Source organism: Armigeres subalbatus, chromosome 2 (assembly GCF_024139115.2).
Source record: "Armigeres subalbatus isolate Guangzhou_Male chromosome 2, GZ_Asu_2, whole genome shotgun sequence".
Taxonomy (NCBI): domain Eukaryota; kingdom Metazoa; phylum Arthropoda; class Insecta; order Diptera; family Culicidae; genus Armigeres; species Armigeres subalbatus.
The window spans coordinates 108539124-108564017 of record NC_085140.1 but is presented as its reverse complement, the minus strand read 5'-3'; the positions used below and the strand labels follow the sequence as shown (position 1 = coordinate 108564017).

Sequence of the window (24894 nt, the reverse complement as noted above, 5' to 3'; positions counted from 1 at the left end):
GCATACAGTTACACTTAGAGTTCCACTAACCGACGACCCGTCTCAACGGGTGACTGGACAAGTGCTAAGGTCGATACAAAAATTCCGGGTGGAGATAACTTCCGGTTCAATGGTGCCCCGACGACCCTAAACCTGTGCATTCGCACGCCACGGTCTATTCAGCTGGTTCCTGGTGGTTGGCCTAGCCTACTCTGATAAACGACTTTCGATGCCCTTGAGCCATTTAGCTCCCGCCTCGGTCGCGATCGCAAGCGACTCGGACAGTCCACGACGGCGAATCTAACCTATTCCGACAAGAAGTTCCCCGAAAGCGGGAGCGCCTCCGAATCCTGCCGTTTTGCCACGTTGGTACCCGGCACTGGCGTTCCCATACTCAATCGACATATATTTTCTGCGGCGGAGTATTCTTGGTCCGATATGCGTCATGGCGGCCTGCTGCTGCTTCGTTGTAGGATGTCGGCTATCCTGGACGTCACTCCTGCGTTTGTTCATTGATTGCTCTCCATATTGTTCTGGGATCTGGCACACCCTAGAGCCGTCTGCTATCATCCTCGATAGTTCCGTTATCGCCTTCGGCGCTCGCTTGCGGACGTAGTTGACATGACTTTTGAAGCTCAACTTATCGTCGAGCATCACCCCCAGTTATTTCAGAGATCTATTGGAAGTGATGTTGCAGCCACGGACTCTAATTGCCGCTTGCCCGGGCTCAGTAACAGGACCAAACGCTGTCTCTTACATACACGCAAAAAAAGCGTTCCCGAATTCGTGAACCAGCAAAAATACACCGTGATTTAATTCATGGATTCGGGAACACCAGTCACGTTTTCCAGAACGTTCCAGAAAACGTGACTGTATTCCCGAATCCGTGACTGTTGTTCACGAAAAAAAATACACCGTGAACTCGTTAGTTCACGAATTCATGAACGCTTTTTTTTGCGTGTATATCCGGGAACGTCCGATCGTGCAGGCACCTCTGAATAGCTGACCTGAACATGTCGGCATTGGTCATTATGGCTGCCTGTAACGCTATGTTCGGGATCCCGTCCGGACCAGGTGCTTTACTCGGGTCGAGGGACCACCGTCATTAGTTCCTCCACCGTCACCCTCGCCACCTCTTCGTCATCTGGTCTGGGCCGTGGTGCGGGAATAGTAAATCGATGATCGTCTTCAGGCTCGTTGGACATCGCTCGGGAGGAGCCAGTGCCCTTCTGTTCATGAGCCAGTGCCCCCTTGAGTTCGAATTAGCGCTCTGGCACAGTCTGTCGAAGCAGTCCTTCTTGCGATCTTCAGTGGCTTTTAGGGCTAGCCTCGCCGCTTTGAAATACCCGACGTGTTTTTCCCTCACTTCCGCCGATCGTGACCTTTGTAGTCTTCTTGTAGCCCTGAGGCAGGTTTCAGGAAGAGCTGCAATTTGATCTTTCCACCAGTATACCTGAGGCCTGCAGTTCCGTGGTCGTGCCTTCCTCGGCATAGTCGCGTCACACGCTCGATACAAGACCACGACCAATTCGTCGCCACTAAAACTTTCCGTGTTTTCTTCCAGGAGAAGTAGCATCCGGCTTTCTCTTCTTGCCTCGCTGCTTATCATGTACCGGATAACCAAATGGTAACTGTGGGTGTAATCATCGTTGACCCTCCACTGCAAATCACCGACTAAACTTGGACTGCAGAATGTTACGTATATTATCGATTCCACTCCATTTCGCTGGAAGGTACTTCTTGAGCCTTCGTTGCACAGCACGACATCCAGCTTGGCTAAAGCTTCTAGCAGCGATTGCCCTCTCCGATTAGTACAGCGACTTCCTCTTTTTATCGCCCACGCGTTGAGATCTGTAGCTTTCCATTGGTGTTCATAATACTGCATAATGTTGACTTGAAATTATGAGCGAAACACTATGCCCACAACCTCCCTTATATCTTTAGCTTTAACTTAAATTTTGCCTCAGGTCATTCATGAAAAGTAATATTATTGATTCCAATCATTCACAGTCAAATTCTAGAAGCACAAGTGTATCTTAAGGTATCAAAAATTAAATCTTTCAACCACGCATAGCATTTCTGGTTTAATATTCAACAGATACTTAGCTGCAAAATAGAGATTCCTGTAATAAATTCGTATTATACTTCAATGATCTGTTACTATAAAGAGTATAACTGAAGATTTTTCATGAAATGGGTCAAAATAGACTTTTTTATATTTCGGCAGATTATTCATTTATTTCTTTGTGAATTCAAATGATTTATCCACATTTGTTCCTACTATGACAGAGTCTCCAAATATAAATTAAATCTTAGAATGTATCCGTGTACCGCTTTTCATATAAGGTAGCCCGGGGCAAGTGGGACCTAAAAAAACGCTAGTTCAGCAAAATTGTTAACGCATACTTAGAAAACAGGGTATTTAAGAACATTAACCACGGATACATCATTAAATGCTTCCATTGTTGAAGTGTAGAGGTGTTGGAAGCCATTTATTCAATTACAAAAATATTGGTAGTGCTAGAAATAAATTTACCTTCAGGACCCACTTACCCCTTCAAACGGGGCAAGTGGGACCTATTCTGTTTTCTACTGTCGAACGAAACTTTTTTTAAGGAATGTAGATAGACTGTTCATATTATTTATGAGCATAAGTATTTTCAGATCATGGATAGAGACTGGTTGCATGTCGGACTTTATTTTTGCAAGAAGAAAGGGATTATAATGTTAGCAGATATGAAAACAAGACAACAGCCGATTTACTGTTTAGTTGGCTGCTGCCTTGTTTTCTATTAGCTTACTTTTGTACCAGATGTTTCAGGTGGCAAGGATAACCAAATATTTATTCACTTTATAAATAAATATTTCTCTGTTTAGAACACAAATTATTATATAAATCTGTACTTCGGAAGAAACGTTTTTATTCAGGCGATGCGCAGTGTTTTTAATTTGTAACAGAACAAAATTTCCAATTTATGTGTTACGCACTTTATTTATCTGAGAATCTGATGCGAAGTTTTAAAATAACAAAACATAAGACAAATCCTGTTGACCTATTGTAGAATAAATAGATTGTAAACGGAAGAATATCGCATCATAGTTATAGCCATTGCTCTTCTTCATGCGGGAGATAATTTACAGAATGCAAAATACACATTTGGTAATTAACTGTACAATACTTTTTAACATCGAAATCAAACTGCAACTGATTCAGATCCATATGATATATGAATGACGAAGTTATTTGTCACTAGACAACCATCTAAAAACAGTTCAAATAACTTTTCGGAAATGTTGTACAAATATACTAAATATTAAAATTCAATGGCAAATGAAAATTGCAGATTTTGGCTTTAATTAAAAATTTCAAATCGTTTTCGAGGTCACACAATTATTTAATTGCTCAAAACATTCACTTTCCACATCAATGATAAATTTAGAAACGACTATTTAGCTTGATATCCATTGAAATAAAATAAAAGTAATAGATTTTCTCGGTAGTTTAAAGTCATGATCAAGTCATGATAATGCTATTTAGTATGGTGCCTTAAATGGTTTTGAATCCAAATATGTTTGTGTCGGGTGAATTCGTTGATAGTTCTGCTTCATCTTCCTAGAACTGCATTGATTCAACTGCAGCCATAGTACTCACTTACCCAGTATTTTCACTTGCCCCGGGGTACCTTAATATCACTATTAATGAGTATCCTGTGATTATAACCGACCTATTCTTCAGACTATAAATAAAAATGATTCGAACGATGTCGTTGGCCACCTAAAGAATGCTTGAAATCATCATCGTTTAAAATGTGAATGATAAAAAATATTGGAGTATTACGGCTGTTGATCTGTTAGTAATTTTTGAATGAATGAATGTGAATAGTGGAACAATTCTCGTAAAACTGATATTTTCGTTGTCTATAATGTTGTTTCCTCATTCATAAGAAAGGCGTCTCCGATGTAGAACGATTAAATTATTTCTCCGTTAGCACTTCAGCAGATAACGTTCATTGGAAAATCTATGCAAAGCTTTCAAACGATAGCCCTATTACTGTCTGGGTCCGTCTCGATCGGGTCAAACTGGCTGATGGGGCCGATGCGATGCGATGAAATAACTCACGACACGCTATTATCGGCTTTTGTGTTTGTTCTCTGCCGAAACCCTCTGAAACATAATCCATTCCATCCTCATATCTTAACCACATCTCAATATGCAGGTAACCCGACCGAACGAAAGCACGACGGAGGAGGGCTCGTCTTGTTGCCTTTAGACAGCTAATCCGAAACGGGTTCCCTTCCTCGGTTCACAAGTCATTAACACACGCATGATCTCATCTTGGTTCATTTTTCTATCTAAGAATGTGTATTTTCATTACATAGGACGTGGACGAGATGGGTTTGATTTACATTTTGTTCCAACCTGTTTGCCTCTTCCAATATAGCACTTGTATTAGAACCCTGGTGAGGTTTACGATCGCGTGAACTTGTATACAAGAGAGTCTTCTAGGGGGTTGGACTTTCTAATTTGATACGATCTGCCAACCTCAGTTTCATTTCTTGTGTATGTTAGAAAGCTCTGGAAACCATTTTTTAACTCTTTCCATTTGCCAATTTTCAACTACATGCGTGTAATTCGTGTTTGATAAACACTATTTTCACATGACATATCAACACATGACCCCAGTATGCTAGAGTCTAGAGTCTAGAAAAAAAAGTGAGCGTTAGATCAAAAATTATAATAGGGAAAACCGCCAAATGTTGAACGGCTAATTTTGTCGCCTATTGTTGAACTCCCATAAGAAATGCACGTGCGTTCAACAATAGGCGAAGAAATTTGCCGTTCAACATTTGGCGAATTACCCTAATGCCTATTTCAAATCCTAAGTCAGAATGGGAAGAAGTTGCGTTCGACGAAACCACATACAATAATGCGATTTGTGATTAATTGAATCTGTTAAACGAAAACTTTGGCGAAAAAATTGGAAATTTTTTATTGGCGCTTGGTGTGATTTGGCAGAACCCCGACTAATTGTATGATGTTCGACCAAAAGACGATTTTTTGACATATGACTACATAGTAGTAATTTTGTTAATGCTCATCGACTCAGGAAGTGCCTTTCATAGTTCAGAGGTGAGGCTGCGGTTAACTTATTGCATCGAATGCCAAGTACTCTTGAATAATTTGTGAAAACTAAAACGTCTTATAAAGATAACTATACTTTTCCCAATTAATCATTTCTGGGGTTACTTAGATGCTGCATTAGTAAATGGCAATAGTATTTCCGAAAAATAGTTTTACTTTATTTTCCTCGAAGGCAAATCCTTCTCTAATTGTCTCCCAATTACCTGCCAAGCCCGGAGTGCGCGGTTGACTGGTGTCGGAATTACTCTGCTCGTGGTTTCAACCATTAGACCTTCGTAATGGGGAATTATCATTCCTTGCAGCCACTACTCCAGCGATCTTCCGAGAACAATGATCTGCGGCGGCTCTTCACAGCAATTTACCGCGATAATGGTAATCACTCGTCACGCAACGAGTATTACCGCCGCCGCCCATTCATACCTAAATGATGCGAGCAACAGAAGGAGCCTCTTTCACCCGGAAAGACGTTTTTGTCAAAGACCGCAAATTAGAGAAAACCCTTTCTTGCCGGTTGTGTTCTTCTAACAAATTGTTGCAAAATAAGGGCATCGCAGGCCGTTGGTGTTCATACGAGTACCTAACTGCCAACCGAAGAACGACGATGACTGGCAGAGGCCTGAAGAATAATGATAACAGTGCGGGCAAGACAACACATGTGTGCAACCATCTGCGCTTGCTCCATGGAATACACAACACATTTATTTAATTCGCAAATTAATTCATGCTGCCCGCACCATTGCATGACTTTTCGCAGTATTTTCCCTTTGGTATGCAACAGTAGTCAACGATGACGAGTTAGATGTGTTGCGACCATAGACAAATAGATGTGCAATTAAGCGCATATCAATCAACTCAACATAAAAAAATCTCCGCCTGACAAACCACATGGCGCCCCAATTTGTTGATTTCAAACAAATGCCGTAGTTCGGTTTCCCGAGTTAAGCTTGTGCAGGTTGGATAGGACATTCGAAGTCAAATATGGCTCCCCATAAAAAGATGTTTGACAGTTGCTCTCGTCCTGTCTGATCTGTCCGGAATCTGATCCTATTTTGCACTACTTGCGCTCCAATATGCTTTTAGCATATTGCTTGCGCTCTTCCATGGTTCCGTTATTGTAAATGTTGTGACATTACTTCTACATCCCTTTACAATATTTATTCCATTTATCAATCTCTCCTTATCGATATGGTTTCTGTAATCTGTAATATACATATTGTAGCTTGTAGATTGACCGTTGAGCTTCTAGTAGCATCTTTGAAGTTGTTGAATTTGGAATTTCGACGATATTATCTTCTTCTGTACATACCGATTTTACAAGCGCCTAACTAGCTTGGAAATCGAGTAAATTTTCATCTCTACTCAGATGCTACTTTAACTATTTTCTGTTTACTGTCATCTTCTACAGCTAACTCTGTATTCATTATTTCAAACTTTGTCATAACAAAATAAAAATGCCATCGAGTGGCAAACCGACAGCAGGCTCAACTTGTCATATACAATTTCATAGTTTAAGGTCCACCGAAATCCGCTTACGAAGCTCAGTGAACCGCTCAGTGACTGCATCAGAAAGAAAAAAATCTTTAATTTGCGCGCCCTGCTTTGAGTGACCGATACAACAAAGCCGGTCATAAACAAAATCGCCAATAAGCTCGGCTCGGATGGTTCGTTCGCCGAAATCGTACCACAATTATTTCCGGCTCTAAATGATGATAATCGGGCGCAACGAAACAGGCATGGTCAATCGATGTGGAACAGCCGTTGATTACGTTATGCAAACACATGGAACCCTGGCTTATTATTCCGTTGTAATGTTTGTTTTGTAAAATTGACAATTAAATAGCTAGAAATTATTGCGTAAGTGAAATAATTACTGTTCTCACAACAACTCAACACTCTATATAAATTATATAAATCTGAAATTTTATGAAACCTACTCAAGAAAATTAATATTAAAATTTAAAACACATGTTAGAACAAAACTAATGCAGAAATGTGCAAATTTAATGTATATATGTTCGAATTTTCTTATCGATTTTAATAATAATGTTAGGAAAATTTCAATGGTAACACGATGATTTTTACATGATCGTGGAAATTGGAGTGAATTTGAATTTAAAATTACAACACTCATGATTGGAATTTGCAAAATAAACCTAAATTTCTTAAAATATGTCTAGTTTTCTAGCAGTGAGATTGCCGATGGAATTTCTGGAGGGCATTTGGCCAGAGCAGTTTTTGGAGGAATTGCCGAAGCAATTCTTGGAGTAATTGTTGAAATTGAAGATCTCGGAGAGAATTTCCAAAGCGTTTTCTTAAGAAATCGCTGGAGGGATAGCCAAAGATATGCTTCAAAATAAAATTAAATTTACAAAATATGGCAAGCTTCATAGCGGAAGAATTTTGAAGAATGGCCTCAACAGTTCCTGGAGGAATTGTTGCTGTAATTACTAGAGGCATTCCCGAACTCATTTCTGGAGGAATTCATTTAATTTATTCAGACTAAGGCCGAAGTGGCCTGTGCGGTATATAAGAGTCTTCTCCATTCGGCTCGGTCCATGGCTACACGTCGCCAACCACGCAGTCTACGGAGGGTCCGCAAGTCATCTTCCACCTGATCGATCCACCTTGCCCGCTGCGCACCTCGCCTTCTTGTGCCCGTCGGATTGTTGTCGAGAACCATTTTCACCGGGTTACTGTCCGACATTCTGGCTATGTGCCCGGCCCACCGAAGTCATCCGATTTTCGCGGTGTGAACGATGGACGGTTCTCCCAACAGCTGATTCAACTCGTGGTTCATTCGCCTCCTCCACGTACCGTCCGCCATCTGCACCCCACCATAGATGGTACGCAAACTCGCGGTGGGTGGCTCACATTGTCTTTTCTTGAACCTCTTCCTATCATGTACTTCGTCTTCGACGTGTTGATGACTAGTACGATCCGCTTAGCTTCCCTCTTCAGTCTGATGTAGGCTTCCTCCATCTTCTCAAAGTTACGTACCATAATATCTATGTCGTCGGCGAAGCCAAATAGCTGGACGGACTTAATGAAAATTTCTGAAGGAATAGCCGGAGCAATTCCTGGAGTAATAACTAACGCAATTTCTGGAAGAATTATCGAAGCAGTAACCAACAATAATACCACAATACACCATTCTATCTTTAGTGATGAACTTTAACTTTCTGTCTGTGCTAAAAAAAAACGTTGTCTGTGCTCTGGGGCCATATTGACCCAAAATTTAAATTGTTATAACTTGTTTTTATTATTCGACGAAATTTCAAATTTTTTTAGGCTGTTTCGAAAGATAATTTAATCATATTTCAGGACGTTACCTAAGATTGGCCATAGGTGGGCGGGTACCTCGCGGGGAGGGGTATTCGTATAAAAGGGTACACAAACAGTAATTTTTCATGCTTATTTTTCTTATATCTGAAAATCCTACCCCTTTTGAACTGCCCATTTTCAAATACGTTATGCAGGAAGGCGTATGTTTTGATATGAGACATTGATTAGTTTATAATTTGGCCACTAGGTGGTGGTATGTATGAAACCATTATTTCAGACTGTAATTGCGGCTAGCCCCACGGCTACACCCTCTCAGGGTCGGCGTTCTACTTGCTGCAGGGATGCTCACTTACCTTCACCTGGCTGACCAAATTCAAAGTGGACAAATCACGATAGAAGCAGACCCACTGATAGGGAAACCAAGGCTGTTTTCCATAGAAAGAATATAGCACAACACACACTCAAATAGACTTGAACATTATTTATTTAGATTTTGGTACATTGATAGAAAAGGGAGGGGGGTTCGTTGCGGCCGGCCGGTGGTACCGTTGGGGCCCATGCGGGAATGAGTGAGAGAGAGAGAGAGGTTGCTTTACTTGCCAGGTGTCATGCTTCTTGGTCAAGCGGTTACGTTTCGACTTCCTAGGAGTGTCTACTCGGATTCCAGACCGTCGCTCACGTGGCGTGTTACGATGGGTTGCGTTTAGTCTGGTACGGTCCTTGATGCTCTTCGTGCCTGGGGCCAATTTCCAAACCGTGGCTCACGTGGCGTGTTACGAAAGGGGGGGTATGGTCTGGTACGGTCCCGGATATCCTTCGTACCCTCAAGGTGCGCTGTTGCTGTGCTGGATTGGCCTCGTACGAGTTCGTCTTCTAACGATCCGATGTTTGGTTGGGCAACTTTGGTCACCGACGTCCCAATCGCTCGCTGACGGGATAGTAGCCCATAGGATTTTGAGCAATAATGAGCGGGGGCGAACCCGCCGGGCCTCACTATCACCCTCACCGCCAAAACGAGGGCTACCGTCGACCGTGGCGTGTGGCTCAACGATATCGTGGCTCGTGGGCCACCAGCGATGGGCTCGCCGGATGATTGTCACCTCGGAATCCCAAATATGCAGAAACAGTGGGATTCCCACACGGCTTCTAGTCGATCTTCTTGGCTTCACTACACGGCGTCTTTCGGGGTCTGGGTGATTTTATCACGACCACATATCTGGACACCACTTCCACACGCGGGAATCTATCAAAAAAAGCCCTTTTTCAGAGAAACTGTTCCGATCGACCGTTTACGTTGCGTTCTCTCGACTTTCTGCCTTCAGTCCTCGTCGTCTCGGTCGTTCCTTCATTTCTCCCCTTACCTTTCTTCTCTCCTCTCGCACCTCTTCTCACCCATAGTTAACCGGAACTAATATCAGGGGTACCACCTCTTTAGTGTTCAAGACTTCTCTATTCTTCACGAGGGATAAGACTGCTACCTTTCTTATTACAGTGTTGTAGTAGGAATTATTTCGACAAAAGGGGTAACTATTTTTTTATGCAAGAATCTAGCAAATCTTCTATAAATGTAACAATAGTGCCTAACTGATACGTATTTTGACGTCCCTAACGTTACTAACTTCCTACCGTGCTGAACTAACATCAATCCTGTCTAACATCCTGGCTCCTATTTCATGAGTTGACTACCGTGTTTCCAAATTGTTCCGATCAGCCGGTAACAATCATTCCTCCTCCCTAAAAAAAATTACCAAGCTCAGAATATCAACTTGGTAATTTTTCAATAATTCATCCTTTCCTGCATCGAAGACTACGTGAATAAGCATCCATTAATTAGGCACTCCTCCGGAACTTCCTTTCTGGTCTGTCATAAGACGAGTTTAAACAATCCCATTGAATTCCACCACTTAATTGTATCCTGACAGATACGTATTTCGACCTCAACAGTAAGGCCGTCTTCAGTGTCTTGTACTTGACTCGACTTATGGGATTGTTTAAACTCGTCTTATGACAGGTGAAAACATTCCACTAAAAAGCTCAAAATAATTTTCTTATTCCTTTCTGGTGTTTTTTTTCAATTATAGACACAAGCTAATTTTTTTTTTCTTTTTTTTTTTAGGTTCTAGATCTACGGAAATTACTGATTAGGTTGCTGTAAGTTCATTATTGCATCCCTGTTTCCTTCATTTCAAATTTGTTCTGATTTGCTTATTTATTTTATTTTAAAGTTCTAATTATTACCCTAGACTCATTTGCCCTATACTCATTCACACTCTCATACATATGGGTACCCGCTGAAGACACACTCATTCTAAGTTCATTCACACTCAGCCGTTTTTTTAATCCTAATGATTCTAGGGGACAGTTCCCGTCTCCATAGATATAGCAAGGGATAATTGAGGATCGTCATCCCCGAACTGGTGGTCGGAACCTTTCAAAAACATCTCATGCCCGTGGGTCACGAAGTAAGGGGTTAAATCCGTGGCCGAGTGCTCTGACGAGTTGAGTACGGCCTCCACTTCAGACAATTTGGTGTCCCAGAGTTTCTGATCGCTTTTCACATAGGTTCGTATAGCGGCATTGACTGTTCTATTCACCCTCTCAACAGGGTTAGCCTGTGAGTGGTATTTGGAATTAAGCCAATGCCGGATATCGAACCTTGTGCAAAGTGATCGGAACTCTCGAGACAAGAAACACGAAGCATTGTCCGTTATGAGAACCTCGGGTACCGAATTACGGTAAAACCAGTGGTCGCGCAAGGACTTACACAGATTAGTACTGTCTATTTTGCGAAATGGAATCAGCATTATCCATTTGCTGAATATGTCAACAATGGATAATATGTACTGATTTTGGCTACGACTTCGGGGTAAGGGCCCTATAAAATCTAGCGCGATAATCTGCCAAGGATGGGAAGTGATTCTTTGCTCTCCCATTTGAGGTGCCAGGGCAATATTAGGTGCCTTTGTTTCCTTACAGGTTGTGCATCGCCCTACATGCTCGCGGACATCCAAGACCATTCGTGGCCAGAAATATCTTAAGCGGATACGACTGAGTGTCCTATCAACTCCTTGGTGCATGGAGTTATCGTGGCTTTCATTTATTATATCGCTGCGTTGAATAGGATTAGGAATAATTTTCCAATCGAAACGATCGTCATGTGGTTCACTATGGTTAGCGACAAACTTATAAAGTTCACCCTCGCGAATTATATAATCCACATACTCGTCAGGCTTGGTGGAAACTTTCTCCATTAGTTCTTCATATGAAGACTGAGCCAGATCTTTAGAAGATGATTTGATTATGTTGGCGGGAGAAATAGTGGCGTCGACGCTTGTGTCTACGGCAACGGTAGCCACACTACGCGAAAGGGCATCAGCTACAACATTATCTTTTCCGCGACGATGTCGAACGGTCATGTCATAATGTTGCAGCTCTAGACACCATCGGCTACATCGAGACGACGTTTTCCATTTAGCTGACATAATGTGTGTCAGAGCGGCTGAGTCGGTAATGACTGTAAAATGAGAGCCCTCTATGTACCCACGGAAGGCCTCAATGGATAATAAAACGGCTAAAGCTTCTTTCTCGCACGCATGATAATTTCGTTGTGGCGTTGTTAGCTTGTGCGAGAAGAAGGCAATAACCCTTTCGAACCCTTCCTGCATCTGAGTGAGAATGCCCGCTACAGCCACGTCACTAGCGTCTGTTTGCAACGTAAATTCCTGCGAAAAATCGGGGCAAGCGAGCACCGGGGAGGAGATTAGCTTCTCTTTTATAAGATTGAAAGCATCCTCCGCTATGTCATTCCAACTCAACACTTTTGACTTGGTTTTAAGCAAATCTGTCAGTGGGGATGTAATGCCGCTAAAATCTTCTATAAAACGGCGATAATAATTTGCCATTCCCAGGAACCGTCGTAGTTTGGTGACCGTATTAGGTCGGTCATAATCCACAACTGGTCGGATTTTGTCCGGGTTGGGCCGAAGACCCTCCGTTGACAACAGGTATCCCAGGAATGGCAATTCATTAACGCCGAACTTAGATTTCTCTATGTTGATGGAAAGATTCGCCTCTGCAAGACGCTTTGCTACTTCCCGAAGAAGCTGTACGTGATGCTCGAACGTCTCCGATACAATGACAATATCGTCAAGGTATACGAAGACGTTCGGTTCCAATTCACCATGACCAAGTACTCGGTCCATCAGCCGAGAAAGGGTGGCCGGACTGTTCATCAGTCCGAACGGCAGCCTGGTGAATTGGAACATTCCCTTGCCCTGGATGCTAAAGGCCGTATACTTTCTTGAGCTTCTCTCCAAAGGGATTTGGAGGAACGCTTCGGACAAGTCTATTGTGCTCAAGTACTTAGCCCTGGGCAATTGGCCAAGAATTCGACCTGGATGGGGCAAGGGATAGGCATCACGTACCGTTCTTTCGTTTATTTTACGTGCGTCTAAACAGAGACGAACCTTTCCTGTGGGTTTAATTACTGGAACAACATTTGAACACCAATCGGAATGAGCTCGTTCGATTATACCCATCGACAACATTCGGTTCAATTCATCTCCCACTTTTTGTTGCACCTTCGGAGACAGAGCATAAGGATATTGGCGTACTGGTGGTTTATCTCTCCATTCACCGGCTATCTCTATCTGATGTTCAATCATAGGTGTTAGTGTTAAGCTTTCTGGGCAGGCGCACAGGAAAAGTTTCTTTATTTCCTCTAGCTGAGCGACCTCCGCATTGCTAAACTGTTGCTGCTTTGGTTCCGCAGTGTTATACCTAGTCTCTTCTACGATAGCGCAGTCCTTTACCGTTGGCCAGATTTGAAATTTCTGCCAAAAGTTCATGCCTAAAATGCATTCAACCGATAAAGTCCTAACAACAATGGTGGGTATTATCTTGATGCGGCCTGCAAAATTGAATGGGATTGGTAACTGACCTAGAACTTCTAACTCCGTTCCGTTCGCAGATCGCACTATAGTGGGTTGTTGTAAGGGCCTAAGTTTTTGAACCTTCAATTTTCGGAAAACATCTTCACTAATAAGTGTCAGTTGGCTTCCAGAGTCTAGTAAGCCTCTGGAAGGTCGGCCATACATTTTAATTTTAGCGTAAGGTCGGTTATCGTTAGTGTCCTGAATAGCAATAATAAGAACTTGGGACTCGTCACTTTCGTATAGGTCTTCCCGTACCGGTTCCCAAAATTCGGCAAGGGTTACTCCTGTTGGGATTGGATTTACGCGGTTGGGCTCGACGGTCGGCGTTTTCTGACCGTCTGCAAACCGTTTTTTTGACAGAATGGGCAGTTGTGGGTTTCAAACCCTTTGAAACCGCAAACCAGACACAGAGAACCTCTGTAATTCCTGCATTGATCGAGTGAATGATTTGTCTGTCGACAATAAAGGCACTCATAACTACGAGGAGGCCTGTGAGCCTCAATGAGTGACTCCAAGGTCCTTGTGGGTTTAGAAGGTCCCTCTTTGGGATCTACTTCAACCATTTGGCCTGTCTTAGGTGGAATATTAGGTTTCTTGCCCTCCGCGTTCACCTTCTGTTTAGAATAAATTTCCCTTGGTTTATTCTGATTCCCAATATAGTGCTGGTTTGATTTCACTGGCTGTCTATTATTGTACCCTTTTGATTCCCCATTATTATTCCTAATTTCCGCAACAACGTTGATTGATTTTTCATTGCCAAATATCTTAGCGAACAATGAAAAATGGGAAGCATCGATCATATGTCCTGCTTCTAGCAAATCTGGCAGACTCAAGATGGGCTTCCACAAAAGCGTTTTTTTGTAGTCTGCCCTCATGTTCCTTTTTAGGATATCGAGCTTCTCATTTCCGTTCATAGGTACGATCATGGATCGAAACATACTTTCCATGTCGTAATAATAATCTTGGAATGTTTCATTCCTCTGCTGGCGTCTTTGGTAAATCCTTGTGCGGATTAAAGAGTCGAGTTCGGGGTGGGCAAAAGTTTTCCGGAGCTCCGCAACCAGATGTGGCCAATTTGCCAAACGTCCCGAAGAACGCATGGTCATGTACCAATTAAGAGCTGGTCCGGTGAACAAATGAAATGCGGAATCAAACAACTCAGCTTCTGAGGTTCTCTCAGACAGAGCCAACTGCGATACTAAAACTAAAAATTCATTTAATTTCAACCCCTGATCCGTCCCAGCATATTTGTCCAGCTTCCATTTAGACACTGGTAATGATTTATGACTATAATGATTGCTGGACGAGCCGGTAGCCGCAGGAGACTGCGTCGGATAGGAAGATTGTATCTGACTTGTCCAGGGTGGAAGAGGTTGAGTCAAGGGATTGTAATTGATCCCAGTGCTCGAAAGCATCGGGTTGTGCTGCGCAGACACTCTTGGTAGATTCTGATTTACTACAGAAGACACCGGCAATTTCAACGGATCGACGTTTGAAGGCCGTATTCTTAGGTTTAGTCTATCTTCCTGTTGTGACCATTGAGTAGCGCTCCCTAAATAACTGGTTGCTGTACTACTAGGCATCTGTGACACCTGGGTGTATCCCATGGCTAAATATGGTGTTGAATACACGGAAGTCGTTACACGAGGAATGATACTAGATGTTGAGACACATGGGAGCACGGAAGCACCCCCTGCTGCAACAGTGTAGCTCGGAATCATGTCGGTGTGCCCGAAATTACCAACAGAATCCCGGCTGAGAGTCAAATTATTCATGAGGTTTACGGACGCCATTGTTGACCTCGCGTCTTGGAATATCGCCCCCTGAGGGCAGCTGTCACCTGTGCTAACTATTGCTGGTAGTGCATATTTCGGTACAGTCCCGGTACAGACCTGTGTTGCCTGTGACAGCCTCCCCTGTGTGTTGGCATCCGAAACCATAGTGTTTGGAAGTGCTGTATGCACATTTTTGAATGTCCGTAGCAAATAAACTTCATGCTCCAAAGACAATAATGCTTCTTTGACGTCTACGGCTTCGATCTGATTGAAATCACCCTTGATTAACCCTAATCTAGCCAAAGATTCAACAATGTCCTTGTCGTCAGCTGTTAGTGATCCGTTACCTGGCAATGGTCCAAGTGGCGACGCTCCAGTCGAGGACACAGGTATCCCTACTCCTTCACCTACTGGATTATCATTATCTTCGAACAGCCCTTCAACTCCCGCTAATTCAAATTCTGCCTGAAAGGATCGCTTCGCATAAAAGAACCTATTCAATTGCGACAAAACCACTTCCTGCATCTTAGCAACTTCACTTTTACCTTCAGGTGTCAGTTGTTCCTCCAAAATAATCAATCGGTTTCCCAGATGTAACCATCTTGACTGGCATCTGGGCGGTACTGTCTTGCTTGATACCTTAATAGTATCTTCCAATTCATTAAATTTGATTCTACATGCTTGGAGTTCCTCCAAAGGATTCCGCTTTAAAACTTTGACCGGATTTTCAAGAGTTTTCTCGGATTTTAAAATTTCCCTGAGAGCTCTCCGCTTCCTCGACATCGCTTCATTTTCTTCAAAAACAATCTTTCTCACCTCTAATTCATAATCCAATTCATCCACGTTTAAGTGATCTACCCTAATGTCATAGAATAGCTGCTTTAGTTCTTCTACAACCGAATATTGGTAGCTATATGCCATTTTGGTATTTCAATTCAATTATTTAATCCTAGTATAAATTCAAATTCGCTTTTCAATTCAATTCACTTAATTTCTATTTTCAATTCAATTTTTCTTATAATTTAATTCACTATGCTTATTCTAATCAGTAATATTCAATAGGAAAAAGAGTACAACTATGCTAAATAAAGCAAAATCTTGTGAGCAGTGTATATAATTGATTATTCTATAATTGGTTCAAACGGAGCCTATACCGTATCTTTGGATAACTGTATCCACGTAGGACTACGAAACATTCACGATGAATAGAAGAATGAATCGTGAGTCTCCCGGAGCAAGCAGAAAAATGTTCTATAATCAGAATATTTTTTTTTTAGTTGGATCGCCAATTGTAATTGCGGCTAGCCCCACGGCTACACCCTCTCAGGGTCGGCGTTCTACTTGCTGCAGGGATGCTCACTTACCTTCACCTGGCTGACCAAATTCAAAGTGGACAAATCACGATAGAAGCAGACCCACTGATAGGGAAACCAAGGCTGTTTTCCATAGAAAGAATATAGCACAACACACACTCAAATAGACTTGAACATTATTTATTTAGATTTTGGTACATTGATAGAAAAGGGGGGATGACTCGTTGCGACCGGCCTGTGGTACCGTTGGGGCCAATGTAGGAATGAGGAGAGAGAGGTTGCTTTACTTGCCAGGTGTCATGCTTCTTGGTCAAGCGGTTACGTTTCGACTTCCTAGGAGTGTCTACTCGGATTCCAGACCGTCGCTCACGTGGCGTGTTACGATGGGTTGCGTTTAGTCTGGTACGGTCCTTGATGCTCTTCGTGCCTGGGGCCAATTTCCAAACCGTGGCTCACGTGGCGTGTTACGAAAGGGGGGGTATGGTCTGGTACGGTCCCGGATATCCTTCGTACCCTCAAGGTGCGCTGTTGCTGTGCTGGATTGACCTCGTACGAGTTCGTCTGCTAACGATCCGATGTTTGGTTGGGCAACTTTGGTCACCGACGTCCCAATCGCTCGCTGACGGGATAGTAGCCCATAGGATTTTGAGCAATAATGAGCGGGGGCGAACCCGCCGGGCCTCACTATCACCCTCACCGCCAAAACGAGGGCTACCGTCGACCGTGGCGTGTGGCTCAACGATATCGTGGCTCGTTGGCCACCAGCGATGGGCTCGCCGGATGATTGTCACCTCGGAATCCCAAATATGCAGAAACAGTGGGATTCCCACACGGCTTCTAGTCGATCTTCTTGGCTTCACTACACGGCGTCTTTCGGGGTCTGGGTGATTTTATCACGACCACATATCTGGACACCACTTCCACACGCGGGAATCTATCAAAAAAAGCCCTTTTTCAGAGAAACTGTTCCGATCGACCGTTTACGTTGCGTTCTCTCGACTTTCTGCCTTCAGTCCTCGTCGTCTCGGTCGTTCCTTCATTTCTCCCTTACCTTTCTTCTCTCCTCTCGCACCTCTTCTCACCCATAGTTAACCGGAACTAATATCAGGGTACCACCTCTTTAGTGTTCAAGACTTCTCTATTCTTCACGAGGGATAAGACTGCTACCTTTCTTATTACAGTGTTGTAGTAGGAATTATTTCGACAAAAGGGGTAACTATTTTTTTATGCAAGAATCTAGCAAATCTTCTATAAATGTAACAATAGTGCCTAACTGATACGTATTTTGACGTCCCTAACGTTACTAACTTCCTACCGTGCTGAACTAACATCAATCCTGTCTAACATCCTGGCTCCTATTTCATGAGTTGACTACCGTGTTTCCAAATTGTTCCGATCAGCCGGTAACAAGACTACTCAAGATACTCCGATATATGGAATATCGTACATTGCAAATATTCTTATCAAAAACAAATCTGGATTTTGTCTGGTGGGAATGGACTACCCTGTGACGGGAGAATTAATTACGAATTTTACAAATAGATGCCGCTAGTGTGCCTACAATATTATTATATGTGTGAAATGTTGCTCTAGCTTCAGATCCTTTCTACCTACACTAAAGTTGTATTCGGCAATGTTGTTCAGGATGTCCAGGACTACAATGTGGTACTCAGTATAATGAGTACTTCTCCCAAGAGATGGCGTTAGTGAGCAGTTATATTTAAGTATTTTGTTCCATGTATGTATGATCTGAGGCGCAGTATTTTTGACAAACATGAATATTGCGGCAGCACAGACAAACAGAAATAACACATTACCAGGGAATCAATACTCGAGCAACGCCTAACAATATACCATTTGTCATCAACCGAGGTTATTACTGACAAACACACCTCGCAACAAGCCTTTATCAGAACCCGAACACAATATGACAAGAATTATTTGCCTTGCATGCTCTGGTATTTTCGGGAAAACGATGCTATTTTTGTAATCAGAGTTAGATTCTCGAATTTTTCCTTAAAAGCAAGAACTACGATAGCATAAAACCGAAATTTGCTGTACAGATAATGCATAATAACGGGATGAAAAGCTAACAACAAAATTGTCTTCTTTTTTGTTGCTGACAAAATTTTTCGGATCTTTGTCATTATTATCTCCGGCAAAAACAAAGCTTTATCGTTGGCCGTCTTTTGTCGCTTGTTTCGCATGCGCATCCAAGAAAAATGATTCCTTGCACATTACACATGCACTCATCAAATTCATCGTCGTTCACACACTAACGACATCTGTTGATTTCAGTTAGTTGGGCAAATCACGAACCAGATGGCGGTAATGAGCAAACGTCGAACTAGAGCAAATTCGATGAGCGCGTGATCGATTATCCAACCAATGATTATTTATTGATCAATAAATCAGTGGATGATAGAAAATCCAAAGGTTTTAATTTCATTCAACTTGCTTTAGTGATTCAAATAATAGAATGCGTTTACAGAATATGTTTAAGCCATTTAAGTAAACCCTGGAGTTAAGGCATTTGATCTACACGCGTAACCAAAGGTCTGCCAGTCTGTTTCAAATATGGTACATACTCTTAGATTCAAATGCGTTCACAATATATGTTCTTGGACATCCAAGAATTCTTTGGAGTTAAAGCCTTTGAATCTCTAAGCGTAACCAAAGATCAGTCAGCCTGTTTCAAATGTGGTACATACTCTTAGTGATAAGTAACTATGAGAACATTTTAGGGGGTACAAACTTTTTTTTATTTCTCTATTTTACAGTCAAAACACAGAAAAGCTAAATTAATGATTTTGTGTGTGGTACTTCTACGTGAAGTTAAAGGATTTACAATGATATGAAAATGCTAATATCATCTTCCAAACTTAGACGTACATGTTCATGATAGAATTAGAGGCGAAAGTATAGAATTGATAGTTCCGCTAGGATACGGCAGGCATGAAGAATGTTTTTATAGAAGTCGATTTGAAAGCGAGCGGAGGGCAATATTTGTGATGGCACAAATATATCAGTGTGGAAGCTGATATATCTTCACTGGCTTCCACACTGATATTCTCCCCTCCCCATTCATACGGGAGCTTGGCAGAAGGAAGGAAAAAAAAATATTATAAATATTGCCCTCCGCTCGCTTTCAAATCGACTTCTATAAAAACATTCTTCATGCCTGCCGTATCCTAACGGAACTATCAATTCTATACTTTCGACTCTGATTTTATCATGAACATGTACGTCTAATTTTGGAAGATGATATTAGCATTTCCATATCACAGAAAAGCTATTATTTTCGCTTTGTTGGTCTACCAGACAGCTCTTCTAACACATCTACAGACCCCTTGAATATAACATACAGGGCCGGATTAAGCCGGATGGGGGCCCCGGGGCCGACAGCTTGTGGGGGCCCCAAAATGTACAAAACAGGTTGGTTTTGGTACACAAGATTTGTGGGGGACCAGGGCGAATTCCTCGACCACCTCGAGGGTATCCCCGTCTATCGTAACACTGCTTCCCAGGCGGGCCCTGTCGCGCTCGGTTCCGCCCACAAGCATGTACTTTATCTTTGACGCATTCACCACCAGTCCAAATTTTGTTGCTTCACGTTTCAGGCGGGTGTACAGTTCTGCCACCTTTGCAAATGTTCGGTCGACAATGTCCATGTCATCCGCGAAGCAAATAAATTGACTGGATCTGTTGAAAATCGTACCCGGCTCTCCGCATGACACCTTCTAGCGCAATGTTGACCAACAGGCACGAAAGTCCATCACCTTCTCTTAGTCCCCGGCGCAATTCGAACGAACTGGAGTGCTCGCCCGAAATCTTCACACAGTTTTGTACACCATCCACCGTTGCTTTGACAGTCTGATAAGCTCCCCAGGGAAGCTGTTCTCGTCCATAATTTTCCATAGCTCTACGCGGTCTATACTGTCGTATGCCGCCTTGAAATCAACGAATAGATGGTGCGTTGGGACCTGGTATTCATGGCATTTTTGAAGGATTTGCCGTACAGTAAAGATCTGGTCCGTTGTCGAACGGCCGTCAAAGAAGCCGGCTTGATAATTTCCCACGAACTTATTCACTAATGGTGACAGACAACGGAAGATGATCTGGGATATCACTTGGTAGGCGACATTAAGGATGGTGATCTCTCGAAAGTTCTCACACTCCAGCTTGTCGCCTTTCTTGTAGATGGGGCATATAATCCCTTCCTTTCACTCCTTCGGTAGCTGTTTAGTTTCACAGATTCTGACTATCAGTTTGTGCAGGCAAGTGGCTAGCTTTTCCGGACCCATCTTGATGAGCTCAGCTCGGATACCATTCTTACCAGCTGCTTTATTGCTCTTTAGCTGTTGGATGGCATCCTTAACTTTCCTCAAGGCGGGGGCTGGTTGGCTTCCATCGTCCGCTGAACTGACGTAGTTATCTCCCCACTGCCTGTACTTTCAGCTCAGCGCCATTCAAATGTTCCTTGTAGTGCTGCTTCCACCTTTCGATCACCACACGTTCGTCCGTCAAGATGCTCCCATCCTTATCCCGGCACATTTCGGCTCGCGGCACGAAGCCTTTGCGGGATGCGTTGAGCTTCTGATAGAACTTGCGTGTTTCTTGAGAACGGCACAGCTGTTCCATCTCCTCGCACTCCGCTTCTTCCAGGCGGCGTTTCTTCTCCTTTGTATGGCGTTTGAAGTTTGTATGGAAGTTATTATAGAATTCGCCACTTTTGTGAAAGACTGTTCCGTTGACTGTCATTATGGTTCAACGTGGAACGTAAACCGTTCTAATAATGGTTCAGCTATCGTTTGGATTTATGCTATATTTTGAAAAATTACCTTTTGACCCTCTTTCTAGTGATTCGTCCCTCTGTGAGACGTTGCGAAAGCGATACTCGAAGCAATTGCTGATGCGATTTCAGGAGAGATAGTCCGACGCTGAATGAAATTTTTTTTCTGAAAAATCACTATAATAAATAATAAAAAATATATATCTTTCCTGAAGGAATTGTCGATGAAATTTCAAGAGCAAAATAATTGAATAGGGAGCCAGTAGACCAATAAAAAAAATAAAAAAAATGATAATTATTCTAAAATTACAGTTTTGTTTTTTCAACCGATAGATAAACTAATAAGGGTCTCCAGTAGCCTTGCTAGTAAAGGTGTAGGATTGCCAATCCGGAGATGGCGAGTTCGATTTTCGGTCCGGTCTACAAACAAATTATTTTAAAAATTCAACGACGTTTAAAATTGCAGCGATCCCTATCAAACGAATTGACATTGGTAAATATCAATGAAAAAGTGTTATTCCATAATTAACAGGATTCATTTTCGAAACTATGTTTTATAATTTCAGTGTCTTGATTATAATAGTTTAATATATCAAGAACACGCAATCGTGTAGTGAAATGGAATGACAGATAAATTGTAGAATACCGCGTGGATTAGGTGCATTGTATTTAGAAGGCAATATTTCGATTAGGTAGGGGTCCTCCGCGGCTACAAAGCAAGACCATGCTGAGGGTGGCTGGCTTCGATTCTCGGTGCCGGTTTAGGCAATTTTCGGATTGGAAATCGTCTCGGTTTCCCTGGGCATAACAGTATCATCGTGTTAGCCTCAAGATATACGAATGCAAAATTGGTCCCTTGGCTTATAAACCTCGCAGTTAACAACTGTGGAAGTGCTAAACGAGCTGCGAGGCGGCAATATCCCAGTGAGGGTTGTAATGCCAATAAGAAGAAGAAGAAGAAGAAGAAGATGATGATGGCTAGTGTTGCTGAATTTCGAAAAATTGGAGTACTTTTTGAATATTTTTTATCTATCATTTGGAAAATGTATGGATAATATGAAGGAGTTCAACAAGAGCAGTGGGTGGACCATAGTTCTGCGTGAAAAGACGCCCGCATGCAAATGTTTTTTGCTATACTTTGGTGGGACACCTACAAGAGGAACAGTGTTATTGTGGATCGGAATGATCACTATTTCTATGTGGATCGGAATGATTACAATTCTGCGTGGTGGGACGCCCGCACTCAATACATTCTTCCTCTGCGTAGGTGGGACGCCCGCAAGAGGAATGGTTTTATTGTGGACAAGGATGTTATCGATCATTTAGTAATCTGCCTTCGATCATTTAGTAGTTTTTTCAATAACTCATTCCAGAGGCTAAATTTCAAAATGTGTTGTATGGAGGACTTCTAGTGCCAAGGTTTATCTTAAATTTGCCCTAACAGTTCGTTGTTTGAATTTCACTAATAACGGAGCTATAGCGCTAGTAACAGTAATTTAGACTAAATGATTGCATAATTTGTTATCATTTAATATAAGTATAGAAACTAGCACCGTAACTCCTTAAGCAGTGAAATTAGAACATCGACCTGTTCAGGAGAGTTGTAGAAAAACCTTCGCACTAAAAGTTCACCATGCAACACATTTTGAAATTTAGCCTCTGGAATGAGTTATTGACAAACTACTAAATGATCGAACGCAAATTACTAAATGATCGATAACATCCTTGATTGTGGATCGAAATGACCACAACTCTGAATGGTGGAACGCCCGCAATCAAGATTTTCTTCCTTTGCGTTGGTGGGACCCCTACAAGAAGAACAGTGTTATTGTGGATCAGAATGATCACAATTTCGCGTGTTGGGACGCCAACATTCATGTGTTTCTATTTCTGCGTTGCGGGGGCAAGAAAAATGGTATTTTTACAGACAAGAATGATCAAAATTCTGTGTAATGAAACGTTCGCATACAAGATTTTTATTCCTCCACGATAGTAGAATGCCCGCAAGAAACGTGGTGTTATCGAGAATCCAAAATATCACAAGTGCTCGGAAAATTTGATTCCATTAAAAATAGATAACCATCCATGATTAGAATCTGTTGATCGATAATATTTCGGTTATGGTTTCTAGTTTTTTTTGCTGTTTGTTTGACATTTACAGTAACACAACGAAATAAACTGCTCGAGAATGTATTGAGATTGAGGATCCATATATAGGTTTGGCTTCCATAATGGTATATCCAAAATGTTCTTTAATTACGAAATGAGACGTTCGCAGTACAATAATATGCCTGAAGTGATGGTTGTTGCAAGCTGCCCTTGTATCTTAGTAGGAGAGTAATACCATTATAGATCATATCATGGAAGTGTTATTTTTTTTCTTGAAGTATAAGGTATATTTTTTAGAGAAGAGGGGAGATGTGTGGTATTAAAGTGATTATACAATCAGTCCCGTTCAGTCATGTTTTTCCACTCCCATGTTTAATAGGTAAAATACGACATACCCGGCTGAAACTGAAGTCGATTATAAAGTTTAAGTAAGCAAATGATTCTACGATTGTATCACCACTATGTGCGTTATGATTCTCTCAATCCATGCTTTTGAAAATCGATTGAAAAAAGCACGTGGTTTTCAAGATGGCTGATTTATGGCTTTGTTGTATAACCACCTTATACAGGCCTATAAACATGAACAAGCCTAATGGAACGTACACACGGTCAAGCAGTTTGACCAACATTGACTCCACCTCTCGTTTATTCAAACATCCATCAAGTTTTACCAACAGCGACACGAACAAACTTTTTTTACACGGATTTTCAAATTTTGAACTGAAAACTTTTTTTACACGGAACGCATTCCCCGTGTAAAAAAAGAATCGGGTGTACGTGATTGGAAGGAAATACATAATTGACCATAGTATCCGGAACCAGGTATACTGAAATGACCATATCTCGGATGTTTTTCAACGGATCTTAGCGCAACTGCCCGCGTTCAATTTTCAATAAGATCTAGTTTCTAGGAAAATAGTGTTTATCGATGTAACTTCAAACCACACAAAAATACGAGCGGCAGAAAAAATGGCACAAAAATACGAGCGGCAGAAAAAAAATTGTTATTTTCATTCGAAAATATGCAGCGTGACAGCTCTTTCTTCATGATTTTCCATGAAGTGGATGTATACACCCTTGAAAACAAATATCGACTACATTCGTCACTCCTCGAACCTGTAAGGGGCACCAGGAAACCTGTTAAAGAGGACATTTCCGTTTTTACACCAAAATATATCGTTTTACGCTTGAAATTGATTAACGGACACACTTACAACTCTTGGAACCTGTAAGGAGCCTCAGAGGAACCGATAGAAGGGAACAATTTTGTTCTTCCTTCAAAATATGTACTGTGGAATCTTTTTCTTAATGATTTTCCACCAAACAATTAATGATCTGGCTTTTGGAAACGATTACAGACAACATTAGCCACTGCTGGAACAAGCAAGGTGCTTCCGCGGAACCAGTAGAAGGGGGCATTTTGATTTTCACACCAACATATTCTTCATGATTAACCATCAAGTAGATGGTTATGCGCTTGAAATCGAATATCGAATACACCATGCTAGAAGAAAACAGCAAAAGAATATCATTTTTTAGCAGAGCTCAATGAGTGTTCCAAAGATAG

General features: G+C 42.0%; 1 protein-coding gene across 5 annotated transcripts in view; it reads left to right on the top strand.

Moving 5' to 3' along the window:
• Nucleotides 1–24894, top strand: part of LOC134210642 (uncharacterized) — a 79424-nt gene that overhangs the window by 21516 nt on the left and 33014 nt on the right. Inside the window, exon 3 of one of the 5 annotated variants that reach the window (XM_062686796.1) lies at nt 10521–10555. The exons of the other annotated variants lie outside the window; for them this stretch is intronic. The gene's annotated coding sequence lies outside the window, so the exon portion shown is untranslated. The remainder of the gene's footprint in view (nt 1–10520; nt 10556–24894) is intronic. 5 annotated transcript variants of the gene reach the window in all.